Source organism: Crinia signifera, chromosome 3, assembly GCF_055691185.1.
Source record: "Crinia signifera chromosome 3, ASM5569118v1, whole genome shotgun sequence".
Taxonomy (NCBI): Eukaryota; Metazoa; Chordata; class Amphibia; order Anura; family Myobatrachidae; genus Crinia; species Crinia signifera.
The window spans coordinates 316,648,397-316,670,750 of record NC_139219.1 but is presented as its reverse complement, the minus strand read 5'-3'; positions in this window follow the sequence as shown (position 1 = coordinate 316,670,750).

Below are 22,354 nucleotides of genomic sequence, written 5' to 3'. Positions count from 1 at the left end.
AGGATGGCAGTTTGAAAAACTAGGCCCCAATAAGACCCATATATGGCTTGATCGTGTTTACGATGTGCAGCCGAGTAGAAGTGGGATTTCGTGCAGCACTGACTTGTTCTGGAAGTGTGTAACTGTTGTTATCAGTTTAATACCCAATAAGACCCCTATCTGGCTTGATTGTGTTACTATTATTAATTAATTTAATCTGATTGCACAACTTTGGGATTATTATTACCAGTCGTCTCTTACATCATTGCCTAATGGGTGGAGGGGAGGGGGGGGGGGAATTAATTACTAGATGGCAGATGGAAGAGTTCCTCCACCTCTCTAGGAAAACTTTTACCCCTGGGTTGGAGATGTATACCTTTTCAGAAACCGGGGGCTTCCTCCCTTACCGTACATGTCCGGTAAACATCCAATAAGACCGCTATCTAGCTTAATCGGGTTTACCATGTGCAGCCAAGGAGCAGTGGGCGTTTCGTGCAGCAATCAATTACTCTCATTAGTCGAATGCAAACAGTTGTATGCATTTAAAGACAAGTGCACTTATAAGTTATAACTGTCAAGAACGCAAACAGTTGTATGCGTTGAAAATACAAGTCCCACATACAAATGACTCTCAGCAGTAGGATTAATAAATGGTGATGCAAGATTGTCCTTGGGCCTTCCCACCCACCCTTATGTTGCAAAAATAGGACATGCACACTTTAACAAACCAAACATTTCAGCAACAGGGCCTACAAAACTGTGGCTGAAAAGATTGGTTTGTTTGGGCCCCCACACAAAAAAAAAAAATTCATAATATCTCCCTGTATAAACTGGCTCTACAGCGACAAGATGTCACTCGTTATCCTCCTCCTCCTCTGATTCCTCGTCCCCTTCAGTGTGTACTTCCTCATCCTCACAGATTATCAATTCGTCCCGGCTGGACCCCACAATCACAGGTCCCGTTATAATCTCTGGAGGCAATTCCCGGTATTCATTGAATAATTGATAATTAATTTTTAATTATCTGTTATTATTTGTTTTTTTGCCCACACAATAAATACATTTATTGTGTTGGCAAAAAATAGCACGTGCTGGAAATTGCTTATGTTTAATGCCCGTACAATGTTACTGGCGTTGTCCGACACCACAAATCCCCAGGAGAGTCTAAGGGGGATAAGCCACTGGGAGATGATTTCCCTCAGTTTCTCTAAGAGGTTGTCAGCATTGTGCCTTTTCCTGAAACCGGTGATACACAGCGTAGCCTGCCTTGGAAGGAGCTGGCGTGCAGGAGATGCTGCTACTGCGGAAGGCGATGCATCTACCCAGTGGGCTGTCACAGTCATATAGTCCTTAGTTTGCCCTGATCCACTTGTCCACATGTCCGGACTTAAGTGGACAGTGGGTACAGCCACATTTTTTAGGGCACTGAGGACACTTTTTCTGACGTCCCTGTACTTCGCTGGTATCGCCTGCCTAGTGAAGTGGAATCTAGATGGGATTTGGTACCGGGGACACATACCTCCATCAGCCGTCTAAATCCCACTCCACTGATGGCGGACACCGGACACACGTCTAACACCAACATAGCTGTCAAGGCCGCAGTTATCCGCTTTGCCATAGGGTGACTGCTGACGTATTTCGTCCTCATGGCAAATGACTGTTGGACGTCCAATTGCTTACTAAAAGATGTAGTGGTCTTACGACTTCCCCTCTGGGATGATGACTGACTTCCAGCAGCAGCAACAGCGGCAGTAGTAGGCGTAACACTGCAGGATCCTCCGGAGAAATCTATGGAGTCAGTCATGAAGGTGACATGGCCTGCAGGACTCCCCCCGATCCGTATTGAGGAGGAATTTGATGAGGAGGGAGTTGGTCGTGTGATTTTCAGGCGCTTGGCTCCAAAAGGAGGACCAAGGCATTTAGGTGTCCCTGGACTGCTAGCCGCAGTTCCTGAACTAAACACTGATTTATGAAGGTTCCTCAGGTGACGTATAATGGAAGATGTCCCTAGGATCCTTACCCCTGCTTATTGGAGCTTTACATAAGTTACATATGGCAATACATACGTTGTCCGGATTCGGAAAAAAAAATTCCAGACCGAAGAAGTGGATTTATTGGTCCTCTGCCCAAGCATGACGATGGGCTTTTTCATCAGATGGACAACAACTTTTTCCCCCCTGGTACCTCATTTAAGCAAACCACCTCTGCATCGTCCGCGTCAACTTCCTCCTCTGCACCAGCTACATCAATATCCTCCTCCTGGTGTACAACATCACCTTCATTATTGCAATCTGGAACGAAACTGTGGGTGATCCTTCCAGCATATGCTGAGGGCGTACTGCAAATGGTGGAAGGAGCCACCTCTTCACGTACAGTGATGGGAAGGTCCGGCATCACAACCACTGACACCCTTGGACTCCTTATCCATGGGGATTCGGGATATGTCTTTAGAAGGCAGAGTTGTTTTCTGAGGTTTTTTTTTTTAGTCGTGTCAGACTGTTAGCCTAACTCTCTTAAATTTACTATATGGTGGGGGGAGAGGAGGAGGACTTTGATCGTCATGTGAATCTGAACCACTAGTCATAAACTTAGGCCATGGCCTTAGCCGTTCCTTGCCACTCCATGTCGTAAATGGCATATTGGCAAGTTTACGTTTCTCTTCCAACGATTTACATTTACTTTTTCGAATCCTTCTACGGAACTTTGGTTTCGATTGTACACAGTGGTGCAAGTAGAATTTTTTTCCTGGTGGTACTGATAGCCTCCACCAAACATGGGCATGGTCATGTGTCATCAGGGGGCGTGGTCACACAAAGCTAGAGGAGTGACTAAATGACAATAGAGGTGTGGACACAGGAGACAGGGAATGAGAAACAGGGAATGACTGGGGGTGGGTTGGCTCTTGCTTGGGGGAGAGCCAGGCAGCTTGTGCTTACAATAGTGGAGCCTGCTCTTCATGCTGTCGACGCTGCTGATGCCTGTCAGTGTGACAGGCTAAATCAGCAGTAGCCGTAGCTGCATACAGCACCAATCATAACGCTGGGTGGGCGGGCTGCGGATGCATTATATTTAGACTTAAAATGAAAATATAAATGACAGTGGATCAGGGGTAAGTGGTACTGCGTACCTGCAACATATTTCTTACAGGTACTCCGTACCACTCCGTACCCCCTTACTTGCAACACTGATTGTACATGCCCTCTGCTTTCACACTGGGCATCAGCCATGGCAGACGATGTTGTTGGCATTTCATTGTCTATGTCATGACTAGTAGCAGCAGCTTCAGAACTATGAGGAAGTAGATCTTCATCTTTCCCTATTTTTTTAACCTCCATATTTTGGATCTCCATTATTTTTGTGGAGTTATGCCACAGGACAGCACCACTGGAGTGCAATTATAATACGTCAGTAGGTATGCAACAGCAGGCAGTCATTACAGATACGGCAGTACTAGGCACCAGACGGTAGATACGGCAGTATTAGGCAGTGGGCCCCAGACCAGACAGGTAGATACGGCAGTATTAGGCAGTGGACCCCAGACCAGACAGGTAGATATGGCAGTATTAGGCAGTGGGCCCCAGACCAGACAGGTAGATACGGCAGTATTAGGCAGTGGGCCCCAGACCAGACAGGTAGATACGGCAGTACTAGGCACCACACAGGTAGATATGGCAGTACTAGGCACCAGACGGTAGATATGACAGTATTAGGCAGTGGGCCCCAGACCAGACAGGTAGTACTAGGCACCAGACAGGTAGATACAGCAGTACTAGGCACCAGACAGGTAGATACGGCAGTACTAGGCACCAGACAGGTAGATACAGCAGTACTAGGCACCAGACAGGTATATACGGCAGTACTAGGCACCGGGCAGGTAGGTACGGCAGTACTAGGCACCAGACAGGTAGATACAGTAGTACTAGGCACAAGACAGGTAGATACGGCAGTACTAGGCACCAGCCGGTAGATATGGCAGTACTAGGCACCAGACAGGTAGATGTACTGGTTGGCAGGGCACCAGCAGCCTGGAATTTATTACAGCACTGCAGGACAGGTATTATTTATTAATTAAATATAATAGCCTAGTAGGTACTAGGCAGTAACACTGGCAGTGGCACCAGTGGAGTAGGTACTGTGGAGTAGGTACTAATTAAATATAATATAATACTCCTACAGTGGAGTAGGTACTAAATAAATATAATAGCCTAGTAGGTACTAGGCAGTAACATTGGCAGTGGCACCAGTGGAGTAGGTACTGGCAGCCTCTATTCAGTGCAGGCACTAGCAGCACCAGTGGACTATATATATAATATAATATTATGTACAGCATAGCACCAGAGGTAGGTCCCAGCACAGAGGAGACAGTAGTACTACAAGTACACAGTTACACACACAGCAGAATCAGTTATCAGTTTAGTGTTACACAGCTGACTGTCCTCCTTGCTAGGGTGATCCCACCCTAAGCAGAGAGGAGGACAGAGTACACAGCAGCACTGAGGGAGACAGGCCCAGCAGACAGCCCCAGCGACAACTTCAGTTCAAGCCCCAGCAGCAGCACCAACACACCCTCTCCCAACCCGCTCCTAGACTGGAGTGAAGATGGCGGGTGCGGGAGCCGCTATTTAAAGCCTCGCAAAATCCAGCGCCAGGCGATGACGTTTTGCTCGCTCACCCGGATCCGAGTCAGACGGGAAGCTCCGAGCACTGCTCGGATACGGGCTCGGATTGTTGACGTCCATGCAGGCTAGGATCTCGGAAATCCGAGCCCGCACATCTCTACAAAAAATTAAATCATAATGCAGAGAAAAAAGAGTGTAAATCTAAAATCAAGTGCTGATACAAGGAGTAGGTAGATGAGTGAGAAGAGAAACATGGGCAAATGCAGGATTTTTAGAGGGGGGTTTCCTATAGCTATAGTTTTTAAACTATATGAGTTTTATTTATGTGTTTTATTTATGATATATGTATGTATTTTTTAAATCGCATTATCTAAATGCGCTTTTATGTATTTTTCATCTATTTTGTATTTTGTATATATATATATTGATTGTTTCTTATATCCAATTTTTTAATATATATTGTTATTAAATCGGATTAAACATTTTATTTATGTATTTTTATTATTATATGTTTGTAACTCCAGCTGGGGCTTCTACATCTTTTTGCTACCAGTTGGAATCTGTTAAATAAACTGAATTTATGTTTTCTCTCTGTATTGTATGCATATATTATGCTTGATTGGCATAGGCTGTTTATTGATTGAGCTCATTTAGCCGGCTTATAAAATACCCTGCCATACGTATCTTTGACACGCCTCCTGACGAAGTCATCCGTGACGAAACGCGTTGGGGCGTGGTCACCTGACGTATCGGATCTCCGCTACAGTGGTTCCCGTCTGCTTGCAGTCCCCGTGTTCAGAACGCCGCCGCCGCTGCTGTTACCATTCTGCCGGTTCCCTGGATGTCCTCCGGTGTCCGTGCTATGAGCTTGCTTGCTTACGGTGAATTCTACACATGCTGATTACTGCTTATTTAATTGTATGTGAGCCTACACTTTTTCTCAGTAAACGCTGTTCAACTGTGCTTACTTGTGTGCTCCTCCTTTCTCTCGTTACATGTGCAATACTGAGGCCGTGACATAGCCTGTTGAGAGTGAGCAGCACCACATTTTGGAGAGACGGATCCACTCATTTATGGTGTAACATTGCGCAGATTCTTCTTTTGTATGTATATATATATATATATATATATATATATATATATATATATATATATATATATATATATATATATAGGCAGTAAATCAAACAGCGGCACTCCTGGGGAAATTTTTCAAAGCAAGTGTATTGAGAGTAGAGATGTGCGGCGGCCACTTTTTCGGGTTTTGGTTTTTGTTTTGGATCTGGATCTCCCTTCGTGTTTTGGATCTGGATTGGTTTTTGCAAAACCACCCTTGTGGGTTTTGGTTTTGGTTTTGGATCTGGATTTTTATGAAAAAATGCTAAAAATGTCTAAAGTATTATTAACCTCAATAACATTAGTTTCCACTCATTTCTAGTCAATTTTGATCACTTCACAGCTTACAAAATTGTTTTCATTTACTGTAGTTGGGCCAAAAGGGTATACCGAGGTAGCTGGATGACTAAGCTAAGCGACGGCAGTCGGCATCACATACATGTGGACCTTACACTTCCAACCTGGCAGAGCGGCACTGCAGGGGCAGACAGGGTGGCAGTTTAATAAACTATCCCCAAAAAAGAGAAATGCTCCAAACAGCAAATACAAGAGGTATCGGCCTTGTCATGACTGGTGGTAGCAGCTTCAGCACTCCCACTATTTCCTCCTCCATCATCCTCCAAAAATGTGTTTTTATTTTATTTATGACTTTTATTTCTTTTTCTTACTTTACACTGGACACAGCCTGTCACACTGGACACAGCCCCTTGGACACTGGACACTGCCCCTGGACACAGCCCCTGGACACTGCCCCTGGACACTGGACACAGCCTGTCACCCTGGACACAGCCCCTGGACAATGGACACAGCTTCTGGACACAGCTCCTGTACACTGGACACAGCCGTCACACTGGACACAGCCCCTGGACAATGGACACAGCCGTCACACTGGACACAGCCTCTGGACACTGCCCCTGGACACAGCTCCTGTACACTGGACAATGGGTTTATGTCACACTGGCCACTGGATATATGTCGTCACACTGGACACAGGATATATGTCGTCACACTGGACACAGGATATATGTCGTCACACTGGACACTGGATATATGTCACGCTGGACACAGGATATATGCCGGCACACATTACATGTCACACTGGACACAGGATATATGTTGTGACTTGTGACACTGGACACAGGATATATTGTCGTCACACTGGACACTGGATATATGTCGTCACACTGGACACAGGATATATGTCGTCACACTGGACACAGGATATGTCGTCACACAGGACACAGGATATATGTCGTGAGTGACTCGTGACACTGGACAATGGATAAGATATAGGCCGTCACACTGGACACAGCCCCTTGTATTACTGCAGCCCCTGTACACAGTGTACTACTCAGCAGCACTGCAGCCCCTGCGTGTGAGCACTGCAGCACTACAGAGTTAGTTAGTTAAATCACAAAAAACACAGGGTTCAGGGCTAAATAAATCACAACACAGAGCTTAGGGCTAAATAAATCACATCAGGGCACGGGCCACAGGACAGCCCCTGGACAGTGGACACTGCAGCCCGTGCGTGTGAGCACTGCAGCACCTAGTTAGTTAAATCACACTACAGGGCTCAGGCCTATAAACAGTCACTGACTCTCAAGTCTACAACACAGGGCAGTGAGGGCACAGGTCAGGTCGCGGAGCGGAGCACAGCACGGAGCACATGGCACAGAGCACAGCACGGAGCACACAGAGCTTCCCAACCACCCTCTTCCCTCTCCAAGATTGGAGTGAAGATGGCGGGGCGCGCGTGCGTATTTTATAAGATCCCGCTCCCGCGAGAATCCGACAGCGCGATGATGACGTTCGGCCTCGTTATTGGTCCGGAATTCAGGCGGGAACTCCTGAGCCGGCTCGGATCTGACCCGGATACCTGATATTCGGATCTGTCGGATCTCGGGGATCCGGACCCGCTCATCTCTAATTGAGACCAGTCACCAAAAGGCAATTCCAATGTTTCCGGACACGTGGGTCCCTTAGTCAAGGTGCTAATGTATCCATAATAGGATACACTAGCACCTTGACAAAGGGACCCACGTGTCCCAAAACGTTGGAATTGCCTGTTGGTGACCATCGCAATACACTTGCTTTGAAAAATTCCCCCCCGAAGTGCCGCTGTTTGATTTACTGCCTATATATACCTATCTGTTCGGAGGGCACCGGTGTACTAAGATACGGGATTTGGGAGTGCCAGGCCGCATCTATACACACATATGTAATATATATATATATATATATATATATATATATATATATAGCAATCCAATGCTGCCGGCACTCCTAGTGTCTTGTGTACAAATGCTCCAGGTGCCAGAGTGAAGATAAATAGCAGTCCAATAGACCCACAAACGTGGGAGTAAACAGCACTCAGGGAGACTTGATAAATGCACAAATTGTGTATTGATAAGTACAGGTGGATGGGGGACGTTTCGGGGTATGAGCCCCGTCCTCAGCCCCAAACCTACAGCAATCATATACAATACAAACAAACATTATATACTCACCTGGTCCTGGGATCACCGCAGACGCGTCCACAGCCCGCCTCCGTCCGCCGGAAGTGACGCGCAACGCACATCCTGGCAGCAGCACAAGGTACAGGTTGCCAAGCAACCTGATGCTTGCGCTCCACAGACCAGCAGCGCGTGCGTGTCACCTATCCGATCGTGACAGGCGCTAGCTGCGGCGTGTAGTGGGGTCCCCCAGGCCAGGTCAAATACAACAAGAAAAATAAAAAAGACACTACTCACCCCCCGGATCCTGCTCCCAATCATCTCTCAGCATGGGACCTCATGTGAGGACGACCATCCCGGATCCAATGTTCCCTGTGGCACCCACTAGCGCCACCTTGAGTCATGGTTACCAAGGGACCAGTCGACCAATCAGAGTGTCGACATGATGTTGATGTCAGGGCATCTTGAGCCGGATTAGGTGATGTGTCTGAAAAAAATAAAACATAATATCAGAATACAATAAAAAACACACAAAGATACAGGGTCAATAATATAGCCACAACAATAAGAAGTAAACATGAGGACCTCAACCTAAAGAGTTCCAATTTATCTTCTCGTTGAGACCATCAGGGTGGATGGTACCCAATCTGAAGATCCATTCCGACTCACGAATGAGTAATTTTTTAGACCTATCACCACCCCGTGGGGACTCTTTGATATGGTCGATCATGAGATACTTAAGATCGGAAATGGAGTGCCCACATCTCTTGAAATGGCGTGCCACCGGTTGGTCAACATCTCTGCCCTTGAGTGACAGATTAATTGCCGACCGGTGTGCAGCCATTCTTTCCCTGAAAGTACGGGAAGTTTGACCAACATAATAAAGCCCACAGGGACAGATGATAATGTAAACCACGTATGACATCCTACAGGTGAGTACCTGTCTGATGTCATACATTTTTGACCCATGGGGGTGCTTGAAATGTTTGCACACAATTAGATGCTTGCAGGTATCACACGAAATGCAACTGTAACAACCAGGTGCCTTCGTGTAGGTGTTCGGGGGTTTAGGTATGCCAATGCCAGTGATGTCGGCCTTGACCAGGCGATCCCTCAGGTTGGGGCCCCTGCGGAATGCTGCCAATGGTCTCACTAACCTCAACCCAGGTAAATCAGGGTCGGTTTTTACAATAGGCCAGAGGGCATTGGTGGCATGTCTAATGACTGCACTGGAGGTGGAAAAAGAACTTGACCAGGGCAGGACCGATGTTTGATTTCTGACCTTAGGAGCAAGCAAATCGTTACGGGACATGAGCAGAACTTCTTGTTTCTGGGACAGTAATGTGTCCAGATTATAACCTCGAGCCAAGAATTTGGAAACGAGGACATCCAAGCGTGGTTCAACCTCAGACCGATCACTGATGATGCGGGCCACACGCATCATCTGAGAACGTGGAAGGCCACGCTTGAGGGCTGGTGGGTGATGACTGGCCCCCATTAGAAAAGTATTTCTGTCTACGTCCTTGAAGAAGACATCTGTTTTGATTTTGTTGTTTGAAATACATACAGCTACGTCCAGAAAATGTGTTGAGACGGCACTGTAAGTGGCCGTATACTTAATGGTGGAAGGGCCAAGGTTGATATCATGCAACAGATTGAGTAACGCCTCCTGTCCACCCGTCCACAGGATGAAAATGTCATCAATGTAGCGGGTGAACAGGAGTAGGTGGTCCCTGACGGAGGGAACATGGAGGAATCTAGCTTCTTCCTCGAAAAACATAAAAATGTTAGCATAAGAGGGGGCCACAGGAGAACCCATGGCACACCCTCTTAGCTGTAGGTAGTACCCACCGTCGAACAAAAAATAATTTCTTTCTAACGTAAGGGACAATAACTCGACAAACAACTTGTGGTCAAAAATCGCAGGATCAAGAAACTCGCTGATAAATTTTTGTACAGCCTCCAAACCACCAGAGTGTGGTATGGAGGTGTACAAACTGCATACATCTAAACATACCATAATGGTACCATCAGGGACCTCATCTATCTGCCCAAGTAATTGTAAAAAGGAGGTGGTGTCCTTTAAAAAAGAGGGTTTAAGATGCAGCAATGGTTGCAGCAAGTGATCCAACAGCTGAGATACATTCTGGTATAGGGAGTCCCGGGCCGATATAATGGGCCTACCAGGTGGTACCAGAGGGTCCTTGTGCACTTTAGGCAGGGAATAGAGCACAGGAACCACGGGGTATTCCCTATACAATGCTGACTTGAGTTTGGATGAGATTGTCCCATTGATGACGGCTTTAGACAGAATGTCTGACAGTTCCTGTTGGTATTTCAAGGTAGGATTAACTTGTAGTTTTTTGTAGACAAGAGCATCTGAAAGTTGGTTCTGTAATTCTTGGCGATAGGAGGCAATATCTTGGACGACTATCGCCCCGCCTTTGTCGGCGGGTCTGATAACGATATCGTCATACTTACTTAAAGCACTCAGCGCCTGTGTCTCGGGCCTGGTAAGATTGTGTTTCATCTTGGCTGGTGCTGACGAAAATTTTGCAACTGATTCGTCCAAGAGTCTGCCAAAAGTCCTGATCGATGAATTCGATGATATGGGGTCAAAACGAGATTTAGTGGTTTTGCGGATGAAACCATGGACTGGATCATCTGATGTCACTGTAGGGCAGGATTGGAAATGTTCCTATTATTTATTTATTATTATTTTTTTCAGACACATCACCTAATCCGGCTCAAGATGCCCTGACATCAACATCATGTCGACACTCTGATTGGTCGACTGGTCCCTTGGTAACCATGACTCAAGGTGGCGCTAGTGGGTGCCACAGGGAACATTGGATCCGGGATGGTCGTCCTCACATGAGGTCCCATGCTGAGAGATGATTGGGAGCAGGATCCGGGGGGTGAGTAGTGTCTTTTTTATTTTTCTTGTTGTATTTGACCTGGCCTGGGGGACCCCACTACACGCCGCAGCTAGCGCCTGTCACGATCGGATAGGTGACACGCACGCGCTGCTGGTCTGTGGAGCGCAAGCATCAGGTTGCTTGGCAACCTGTACCTTGTGCTGCTGCCAGGATGTGCGTTGCGCGTCACTTCCGGCGGACGGAGGCGGGCTGTGGACGCGTCTGCGGTGATCCCAGGACCAGGTGAGTATATAATGTTTGTTTGTATTGTATATGATTGCTGTAGGTTTGGGGCTGAGGACGGGGCTCATACCCCGAAACGTCCCCCATCCACCTGTACTTATCAATACACAATTTGTGCATTTATCAAGTCTCCCTGAGTGCTGTTTACTCCCACGTTTGTGGGTCTATTGGACTGCTATTTATCTTCACTCTGGCACCTGGAGCATTTGTACACAAGACACTAGGAGTGCCGGCAGCATTGGATTGCTATATGCTGTGTTTGGTCCCGTTTGGATTCCTGACACCGGTTTGCAAGGCACCTGCTGTACTCTTTTTATTATTGTGACTGTTTTTCATTCAAATATCCTGTGGAAGTTCCCACTACAAACCTGCATTCTATGCTCAGTTTTTGTATCAGCTATACCTGTGGACATTTACTTGTTTTTTGTGCTGTTTATCAGTGTCATGGAACCACAGAACCCCACATCCAGCGGTGAGACACCAGGATGTCAAGTGTTTTCTGTCCCTCCATGTGACACACTTACGTTTACAGCAGCAGAGATCGAGGGTATTTTATTTAACCCCGATGAAACACCTAAGGGGCCTGATTCAACAATTGAAGACGTCTTTCACCAGTTACATCGTTTACGCAAACGTGAGACGGATTATCTTCTTCACGGCACTTCCCTTTCTGAGTATTTCAGAGCCAGACGTATTCCAAGGGGGTTCAGGGTGCGGAATACACCCACCATCGGCCGCCACAACCCTGACTTTGTGAGACGCTGGGTCGCCATTCTCAACCACTGCTCCCTCGATTTGATGGTGCTTGTCATCGAGGAGGCTGGAAGGGATTTACAATCTACCCGTAATAAACTCACTGATCTCACCAAGGAACATCATCTTATTCTTAACGATGTTTCCAACATTGCTTGGATCGACAAATTGGAAGCCCAATGTGCGTCATATAAGAATGAACTGATTAAGTTTAAACGCACTAAACGTACGACTGTTGACAATGACTATGCCGAAAATAGGGTATATACCTGGCTTTCTGGAACTAATCAACGCCAAGAAGGCAATGATCGTAGACGTCGCCCCTGGCAGTCACGTGGTGGCCGAAGTCGCCAATACCGTGAGGCTAGGGAAGCTAACAATGACAGCGACTTCATCATTTCTGATTCGGATGATGCTACCACCTCTGGCAATGTCCCTTTAGGCGGGACGGCCTCCGCTTCCAAGCCCCCGAATATTACAAAGCGCCCACCCGTCGGGGGGGCCAAACCAAGAGAAATTCGGAGAAACCCTACTCGTCTAGTCAATCAGAAACAGTCGTAATCAATTTATCTTCTAGAGTGCTGTCCGATTTAGAAACCCAAGTTTTGAACAAAGGCCTCACCTATGTTCCCACCAATCTCCATGATCCTTTCACCTGGAAGCGGGATCACCATCAACTCCTTCGCAAATTGCGTTTAAAGGAACATTTCCAATCCTGCCCTACAGTGACATCAGATGATCCAGTCCATGGTTTCATCCGCAAAACCACTAAATCTCGTTTTGACCCCATATCATCGAATTCATCGATCAGGACTTTTGGCAGACTCTTGGACGAATCAGTTGCAAAATTTTCGTCAGCACCAGCCAAGATGAAACACAATCTTACCAGGCCCGAGACACAGGCGCTGAGTGCTTTAAGTAAGTATGACGATATCGTTATCAGACCCGCCGACAAAGGCGGGGCGATAGTCGTCCAAGATATTGCCTCCTATCGCCAAGAATTACAGAACCAACTTTCAGATGCTCTTGTCTACAAAAAACTACAAGTTAATCCTACCTTGAAATACCAACAGGAACTGTCAGACATTCTGTCTAAAGCCGTCATCAATGGGACAATCTCATCCAAACTCAAGTCAGCATTGTATAGGGAATACCCCGTGGTTCCTGTGCTCTATTCCCTGCCTAAAGTGCACAAGGACCCTCTGGTACCACCTGGTAGGCCCATTATATCGGCCCGGGACTCCCTATACCAGAATGTATCTCAGCTGTTGGATCACTTGCTGCAACCATTGCTGCATCTTAAACCCTCTTTTTTAAAGGACACCACCTCCTTTTTACAATTACTTGGGCAGATAGATGAGGTCCCTGATGGTACCATTATGGTATGTTTAGATGTATGCAGTTTGTACACCTCCATACCACACTCTGGTGGTTTGGAGGCTGTACAAAAATTTATCAGCGAGTTTCTTGATCCTGCGATTTTTGACCACAAGTTGTTTGTCGAGTTATTGTCCCTTACGTTAGAAAGAAATTATTTTTTGTTCGACGGTGGGTACTACCTACAGCTAAGAGGGTGTGCCATGGGTTCTCCTGTGGCCCCCTCTTATGCTAACATTTCTATGTTTTTCGAGGAAGAAGCTAGATTCCTCCATGTTCCCTCCGTCAGGGACCACCTACTCCTGTTCACCCGCTACATTGATGACATTTTCATCCTGTGGACGGGTGGACAGGAGGCGTTACTCAATCTGTTGCATGATATCAACCTTGGCCCTTCCACCATTAAGTATACGGCCACTTACAGTGCCGTCTCAACACATTTTCTGGACGTAGCTGTATGTATTTCAAACAACAAAATCAAAACAGATGTCTTCTTCAAGGACGTAGACAGAAATACTTTTCTAATGGGGGCCAGTCATCACCCACTAGCCCTCAAGCGTGGCCTTCCACGTTCTCAGATGATGCGTGTGGCCCGCATCATCAGTGATCGGTCTGAGGTTGAACCACGCTTGGATGTCCTCGTTTCCAAATTCTTGGCTCGAGGTTATAATCTGGACACATTACTGTCCCAGAAACAAGAAGTTCTGCTCATGTCCCGTAACGATTTGCTTGCTCCTAAGGTCAGAAATCAAACATCGGTCCTGCCCTGGTCAAGTTCTTTTTCCACCTCCAGTGCAGTCATTAGACATGCCACCAATGCCCTCTGGCCTATTGTAAAAACCGACCCTGATTTACCTGGGTTGAGGTTAGTGAGACCATTGGCAGCATTCCGCAGGGGCCCCAACCTGAGGGATCGCCTGGTCAAGGCCGACATCACTGGCATTGGCATACCTAAACCCCCGAACACCTACACGAAGGCACCTGGTTGTTACAGTTGCATTTCGTGTGAGACCTGCAAGCATCTAATTGTGTGCAAACATTTCAAGCACCCCCATGGGTCAAAAATGTATGACATCAGACAGGTACTCACCTGTAGGATGTCATACGTGGTTTACATTATCATCTGTCCCTGTGGGCTTTATTATGTTGGTCAAACTTCCCGTACTTTCAGGGAAAGAATGGCTGCACACCGGTCGGCAATTAATCTGTCACTCAAGGGCAGAGATGTTGACCAACCGGTGGCACGCCATTTCAAGAGATGTGGGCACTCCATTTCCGATCTTAAGTATCTCATGATCGACCATATCAAAGAGTCCCCACGGGGTGGTGATAGGTCTAAAAAATTACTCATTCGTGAGTCGGAATGGATCTTCAGATTGGGTACCATCCACCCTGATGGTCTCAACGAGAAGATAAATTGGAACTCTTTAGGTTGAGGTCCTCATGTTTACTTCTTATTGTTGTGGCTATATTATTGACCCTGTATCTTTGTGTGTTTTTTATTGTATTCTGATATTATGTTTTATTTTTTTCAGACACATCACCTAATCCGGCGCAAGATGCCCTGACATCAACATCATGTCGACACTCTGATTGGTCGACTGGTCCCTTGGTAACCATGACTCAAGGTGGCACTAGTGGGTGCCACAGGGAACATTGGATCCGGGATGGTCGTCCTCACATGAGGTCCCATGCTGAGAGATGATTGGGAGCAGGATCCGGGGGGTGAGTAGTGTCTTTTTTATTTTTCTTGTTGTATTTGACCTGGCCTGGGGGACCCCACTACACGCCGCAGCTAGCGCCTGTCACGATCGGATAGGTGACACGCACGCGCTGCTGGTCTGTGGAGCGCAAGCATCAGGTTGCTTGGCAACCTGTACCTTGTGCTGCTGCCAGGATGTGCGTTGCGCGTCACTTCCGGCGGACGGAGGCGGGCTGTGGACGCGTCTGCGGTGATCCCAGGACCAGGTGAGTATATAATGTTTGTTTGTATTGTATATGATTGCTGTAGGTTTGGGGCTGAGGACGGGGCTCATACCCCGAAACGTCCCCCATCCACCTGTACTTATCAATACACAATTTGTGCATTTATCAAGTCTCCCTGAGTGCTGTTTACTCCCACGTTTGTGGGTCTATTGGACAGCTATATATATATATATATATATATATAGTGGTGAAATATACCATAATGCCAATTACACATTATACCACACACCGTAATGTCCATGACACATTATGTTGCACACAGAAATGCCCATTACACATGATGCCGCACACCATAGTGCCCGTTATACATGATGCAGTACACCAAATTGCCCATTAGATATTATGGCACACACTGTAATGCCCATTACACATGATAACACACACTGCAATGCCCCTTACATATGATACTGCCCATCATTATGCCCATTACACCTGATGCCACACAATATGCTATACATTATGCCCCTACATAATGCCATTAGTAGTGTCCCTTAAGCAATGCCCCCAAAAGTGACACTTACAGTTTAATATGGTGGCCAGCCCTGTCTTCACTGCTGCTGCTGCAGAAAGAAGAGGAGAGTAACAGCTGCTACAATGGGGAAAGGGGGAGTGGAGCAGAGCACAGTGCTCCTGCTCCTCTTCTGGTGTCCCATACAGCGGGCATTTCATTTGCCAGTCCGTTGTCTGACTGGACGCCGGCACCACCTCCTGCACAAGACGAGGAAGGAAGCAGGGAGAACTGGTGCTGCAGCTGCAGTGGCCAACGCTCGCTGCCTGGCTATGCTGCCGCAATGAGACAAGAAGCTAGCCAACACAGTGCAGCGGCCGTGGCGTAGTCCTGACGGTGCTGTCAGAAGTAAGCACCTAGCTGGGCAGCGCTGCGGCTGGAGTTTCCACCCATGGCCAGAGGAGCAGAGAAGAGGATGGGAGTGACAGGAAGGGCAGGAAAGGGAAGTGGTCTACCCTCCTCTTCTCTGCACAGAGTAGACTCTTCCGATTCCTTGATATGACGACGACCCCGGCACTGAGCGTCGTGGCAGTGAAGGGGCATCCATTCAGAGGGCAGCATTGATACTCAGAAACCCCCCCTGCGTGCGCCACTGACAAATATAGAGTAAGAAAGAGAGAGAGAGGAGAAGAAAAAGTGAGGGGGAGTGCTGAAGAGAGAGAGAGATAGAAGGAAAGAAAGACACGGGTGGAAATCCTGCAACTCAGACTGAAAACGGATCCATAAAAACATTTGTTTGAGACTTTTTATTATCTGAGAAAAAGATATCTCCCTAATAGTATAGTAAGAAGTATTAATAGGAAAACACTAAATAGATTTTGGAACTCCCTGGAAATCACTGACACTGATGGAATTGCTTAACAGCTGTCAGTACCTAATGTAGCTGTTACGCTGGGTACACACCTGCTGAATATCATTGTCAGGCCTTTCCTTTGTTACTGTGAGAGAGGCTGTTGGATTGTGTAGGTGTGTTCGCTTATTTGTCCCTAGACTATGCTATCAGCCATGGTATGTTGTACATGTAGCTACACCCTTTATGTAGTATTATAACTTGGATTACACATTTAGTGGGTTATGGGTCATAGTGTCAACTGCATTTAGGTCGACCATTGAAGGTCGACAGGGCTTAGGTTGACATGGCTTGGAAGGTCGACACAAGCATTAGGTCAACAATGGGAAGGTTGACAGACAAAAGGTTGACATGAGTTTTCAGTATAACAAGGGAACAATAGTGAGGTATCAGAGTGTTAGTATAACAAAGGAATAAGAGTGAGGTATCGGAGTGTTAGTATAACAAGGGAATAACAGTGAGGTATCGGAGTGTTAGTATAACAAGGGATAACAGTGAGTTATCGGTATGTTAGTATAACAAGGGCATAACAGTGAGGTATCAGAGTGTTAGTATAATAAGGGAATAAGAGTGAGGTATTGGAGCGTTAGTATAACAAGGGAATAACAGTGAGGTATCGGAGTGTTAGTATAACAAGGGATAACAGTGAGTTATCGGTATGTTAGTATAACAAGGGCATAACAGTGAGGTATCAGAGTGTTAGTATAATAAGGGAATAAGAGTGAGGTATCGGAGTGTTAGTATAACAAGGGAATAACAGTGAGGTATCGGAGTGTTAGTATAACAAGGGATAACAGTGAGTTATCGGTATGTTAGTATAACAAGGGCATAACAGTGAGGTATCAGAGTGTTAGTATAATAAGGGAATAACAGTGAGGTATCAGAGTGTTAGTATAACAAGGGAATAAGAGTGAGGTATCGGAGTGTTAGTATAACAAGGGAATAACAGTGAGGTATCGGAGTGTTAGTATAACAAGGGATAGCAGTGAGTTATCGGTATGTTAGTATAACAAGGGCATAACAGTGAGGTATCAGAGTGTTAGTATAATAAGGGAATAACAGTGAGGTAGCGGAGTGTTAGTATAATAAGGGAATAACAGTGAGGTAGCGGAGTGTTAGTATAACAAGGGAATAACAGTGAGGTATCGGAGTGTTAGTATAAGGGAATAAGAGTGCGGTATCGGAGTGTTAGTATAACAAGGGATAACAGTGAGTTATCGGTATGTTAGTATAACAAGGGCATAACAGTGAGGTATCAGAGTGTTAGTATAATAAGGGAATAACAGTGAGGTAGAGGAGTGTTAGTATAACAAGGGAATAACAGTGAGGTAGCAGAGTGTTAGTATAACAAGGGAATAACAGTGAGGTATCGGAGTGTTAGTATAAGGGAATAAGAGTGAGGTATCAGAGTGTTAGTATAATAAGGGAATAACAGTGAGGCATCGGAGTGTTTGTATAACAAGGGAATAACAGTGAGGTAGCGGAGTGTTAGTATAACAAGGGAATAACAGTGAGGTAGCGGAGTGTTAGTATAACAAGGGAATAACAGTGAGGTATTGGTGTGTTAGTATAACAAGGGAATAACAGTGAGGTAGCGGAGTGTTAGTATAATAAGGGAATAACAGTGAGGTATCGGAGTGTTAGTATAACAAGGGAATAACATGAGGTATCAGAGTGTTAGTAGAACGAGGGAATAACAGTGAGGTATCGGTGTGTTAGTATAACAAGGGAATAACAGTGAGGTAGCAGAGTGTTAGTATAACAAGGGAATAACAGTGAGGTATCGGAGTGTTAGTATAAGGGAATAAGAGTGAGGTATCAGAGTGTTAGTATAACAAGGGAATAACAGTGAGGTAGCGGAGTGTTAGTATAACAAGGGAATAACAGTGAGGTATTGGTGTGTTAGTATAACAAGGGAATAACAGTGAGGTAGCGGAGTGTTAGTATAATAAGGAAATAACAGTGAGGTATCGGAGTGTTAGTATAACAAGGGAATAACATGAGGTATCAGAGTGTTAGTAGAACGAGGGAATAACAGTGAGGTATCGGTGTGTTAGTATAACAAGGGAATTAGGAGGTTATTCTGATCGGTGCGGCCAAACGTGCGTACGTTCACTATTAACGTACGCTAGCCGTACGCGGCCGTTAGGGTTAAGTCCGCCCACAAATCAGCCGCTTGCGTACGGGCAGAAATAACGTAGAAGGGGAGTGGCGTACAAATGAGCGTACGGCAACGTACGCGGACGGCCCAGCCCTTGCACTCCGACAACAGGCGTACAACTGAGCGTACGGCGCCGTTTACGGACGTCTTCCGTCCGTCTTCCCACCGACTTCTTGCGGAGATCTGAGCGTACGCCAGCTTGCACGGACGGCTCCCTATTGTTTTCAATGGAAAACACAGCTTGTCACCGCTCGTGAGAGTGAGCGTACGTCCGTGTACGCTGCCATACCCTTCACATATATGGACCTGCACATCTTGCCTTTCAACTACAATTCTGACAATTGATTAATTAATCTATTTGTTAATCTATTATTGTTTTCTATTAACTCAATTGTCTACCTTAATAAAGACCTAATAAAACAACATTTGAACCCTCATTACATGTATATTTGTTATGTTCTAATGTGGCATTTTAATCACTATCTATGTGTCCCCATATTGCTGTTACTTTTAAATCAAGTTATGTTGGTGTTTCTGTTATGTACTAAATTATGTCCATAATTACTTTGTCCACAATGTGTAACATGTATACCTACCCTGATGTTATGTGTGATGTTTTAATCTAACAACATTAAACATTCATGCATTTTCACTATGTGTTATTTGACTCAAAAACACACACATTCACACATCAATCATTACCCCTCACCTCAAATTACAAGTATAACTTACAGTACACATCTGTATGTACCTACCCTTACAAGCCCTCTAACATATTTCTGATTAAAAACACAGGCAATTTCGAACTGTACATAAACTTTTATTTAGAACAAAAATAATAAGGGGGGGGGGATAAAAAAAAATTAAATGCGGGCCTCCAGAAGGCCAAACAGGATCTGGAGGTACAGGAGGGTGAGGACAATCTCCCGCATTAGGGCTGCCACCTCCTCCTGCTGCTGTTCAGTGTCTGTAATGAAGGGATAAAACAAAAAATTAATATATAACATACACAAATGTTTGTTGTATTTGTACATAATAAAAAGTTCAGAGTTATGTGTGAAGGCCACATACATTTAGAAACTACATTGAAGATGGGTCTGCTGTAAACACAGTACTAAAAAATAATGTTAACACACACATACTGTACATAGTAAATAACATTAATTCAATTACTCCTTCTTGAATGTATGTATGCTGAGACCCAATTGGTAGTTTGGTTTTGGGGGACTGTCCTCTAACCTCACAATTAGGCTGTGCTATTTAAGGGTTATGACTAGAGACAGGATTATATGCATTTGCATATTTGCATATGCATTCGCATATTTTGCCCATTCTCATTTGTTATTGCATATTTTACCTAAAATCTAGTGATGGCGCATATTTTAGGACCCACCACCTTTCCACCCACGAAGCACAGCACTGATTTGCCCTCCTGCTGGCCAGGTAGTGGTAGAGTGTGCAGGCCGGGCCAATATGTGCGCAGTGTGGGGGACATTGCTCTAGACTGCCAATCTATTTTAATAAAAGTAAGTCGGGGAGCGTTATGCCACAACCTCCTGAACCTTTGTCTGCCCCTGGCCTGGAACTTTGCACCAAGAGAGAGACTTCTGCAGCAGAGGAGGTGGGCGGAAGGATTTTGACATCACGCGGCGCGGAGGAAACTCCGGGTCACAGTGAGTATGCGGCGCAGGGAGAAAGCCTTCCACTGCGCCCCTTTCACATGCTATGCTGACATTTGATCCATCTGCGCTGGAGATGAGGGTCTGTGTAGTTGATAACAGAAGAGCCTAGGACGCTGCAGTCTGCTGTAGCAGCCAGGAAGGAAAAAAATCCTGTGGACAGCACTAAACATCTGCAGGTGCTGTGGGAGTATTTTTGAGGTTTATTTGCAACTAATAGGATGCTGATTTTTAAATAAATAAGTTAAAAATTACTTTTTTTTATTATTTAATGTAGCATATTTTGATACTTTTCATGTATATTGTAAGAATTTTTATGCATATTTGCATGCATATTTCAAGCTTTTTATATTGCATATAATCCTGTCTCTAGTTATGACATTGTTGTGGCTTAAGCACTCCTTACTATTTTAAATTTAGGACATTGTTGTACAAATTATAGGCCTACAGCTATGTTTGTAAAGCATGCATCCGCATGGCCTCTTACACTATTAACAAAACAATCGGTACTTGTGAGTTATCTGGACGCCCGATTTTTTGATTGTATGCCTTAAGTTAAGGCATACAATCAGATGCGATGCGATGCGATATCGCATCGCATCGCATCGCATCGCATGCGATATCGGATGCGATGACCCGATTTTTCCATAGGAATCAATGTTAAAATGATTCCTATGGAAAAAGGGGTCCTTTTCATACCCCTACTATCCAAGTGGGCATGGAGTTGGATATAAACCTGTGGCGAGCGTAGCGAGCCACCGAGCCCGAAGCGTGGCGAGCGAAGCGAGCCCCGCGAGGGGACGGTATTCCGTGTCCCCTCGCGGGGCTCGCTACGCTCGCCACGCTTCGGGCTCGGTGGCTCGCTACGCTCGCCACAGGTTTATATCCAACTCCATGCCCACTTGGATAGTAGGGGTATGAAAAGGACCCCTTTTTCCCATTGAATTCCATGTTAAAATGGACTCAGTCCATTTTAACATTGATTCCTATGGAAAAATCGGGTCATCGCATCGCATCGCATCGCATCGCATCCGATGGTCGCATGCGATGCGATGCGATGTGCCCGATCCGACCCGATTTTCAAATCGGGCGTCCGGATAACTCACATGTACCAAACAATCTCTACATTTATGTTGCACATCATGCTGGGAACTGGAGTTACCCAACACCTGGAGCCACATTACTACCACACCACTAATGTCGGATATCTCATTGGATGTACTGTTATGTCAATTATTCAAGGGGTGAGGCATGGCCACACTCAAAAAAACCACCAAGGGGACCCTTGTTCATGGTCGTTCTGCAGTGATATGTTGCAACTAATGTTGATGTTGGATACACATATGTGGTTGTTGTGATTGTTTATGTGTAGAAATGTGTAGGTAAACATTAGACACATTATTTACTTACGGCTACTTGAGCCATCCTGGTCGCCGCTGGTTGGCTGTGCGGTGGTTGGGGGGATCAGGAGCAAGGGGGATGGGATGGGAATTTGGATAGAGGTAGTGGGTGTGAGTGGGGATTGGAGAGGTTTGGGGGTGGGTGGTGGAGAGGTGTAGGGGGGTAGGAAATGGGGTGGGGTGGGGGTGGGGGAGGGGGTTGGGGAGGGGGTGGGGGTAGGGGTGTGGGTGGGGGTAGGGGTGTGGGTGGGGGTGGGGGTTGGGGAGGGGGTGGGGGTTGGGGAGGGGGTGGGGGTGGGGGTTGGGGAG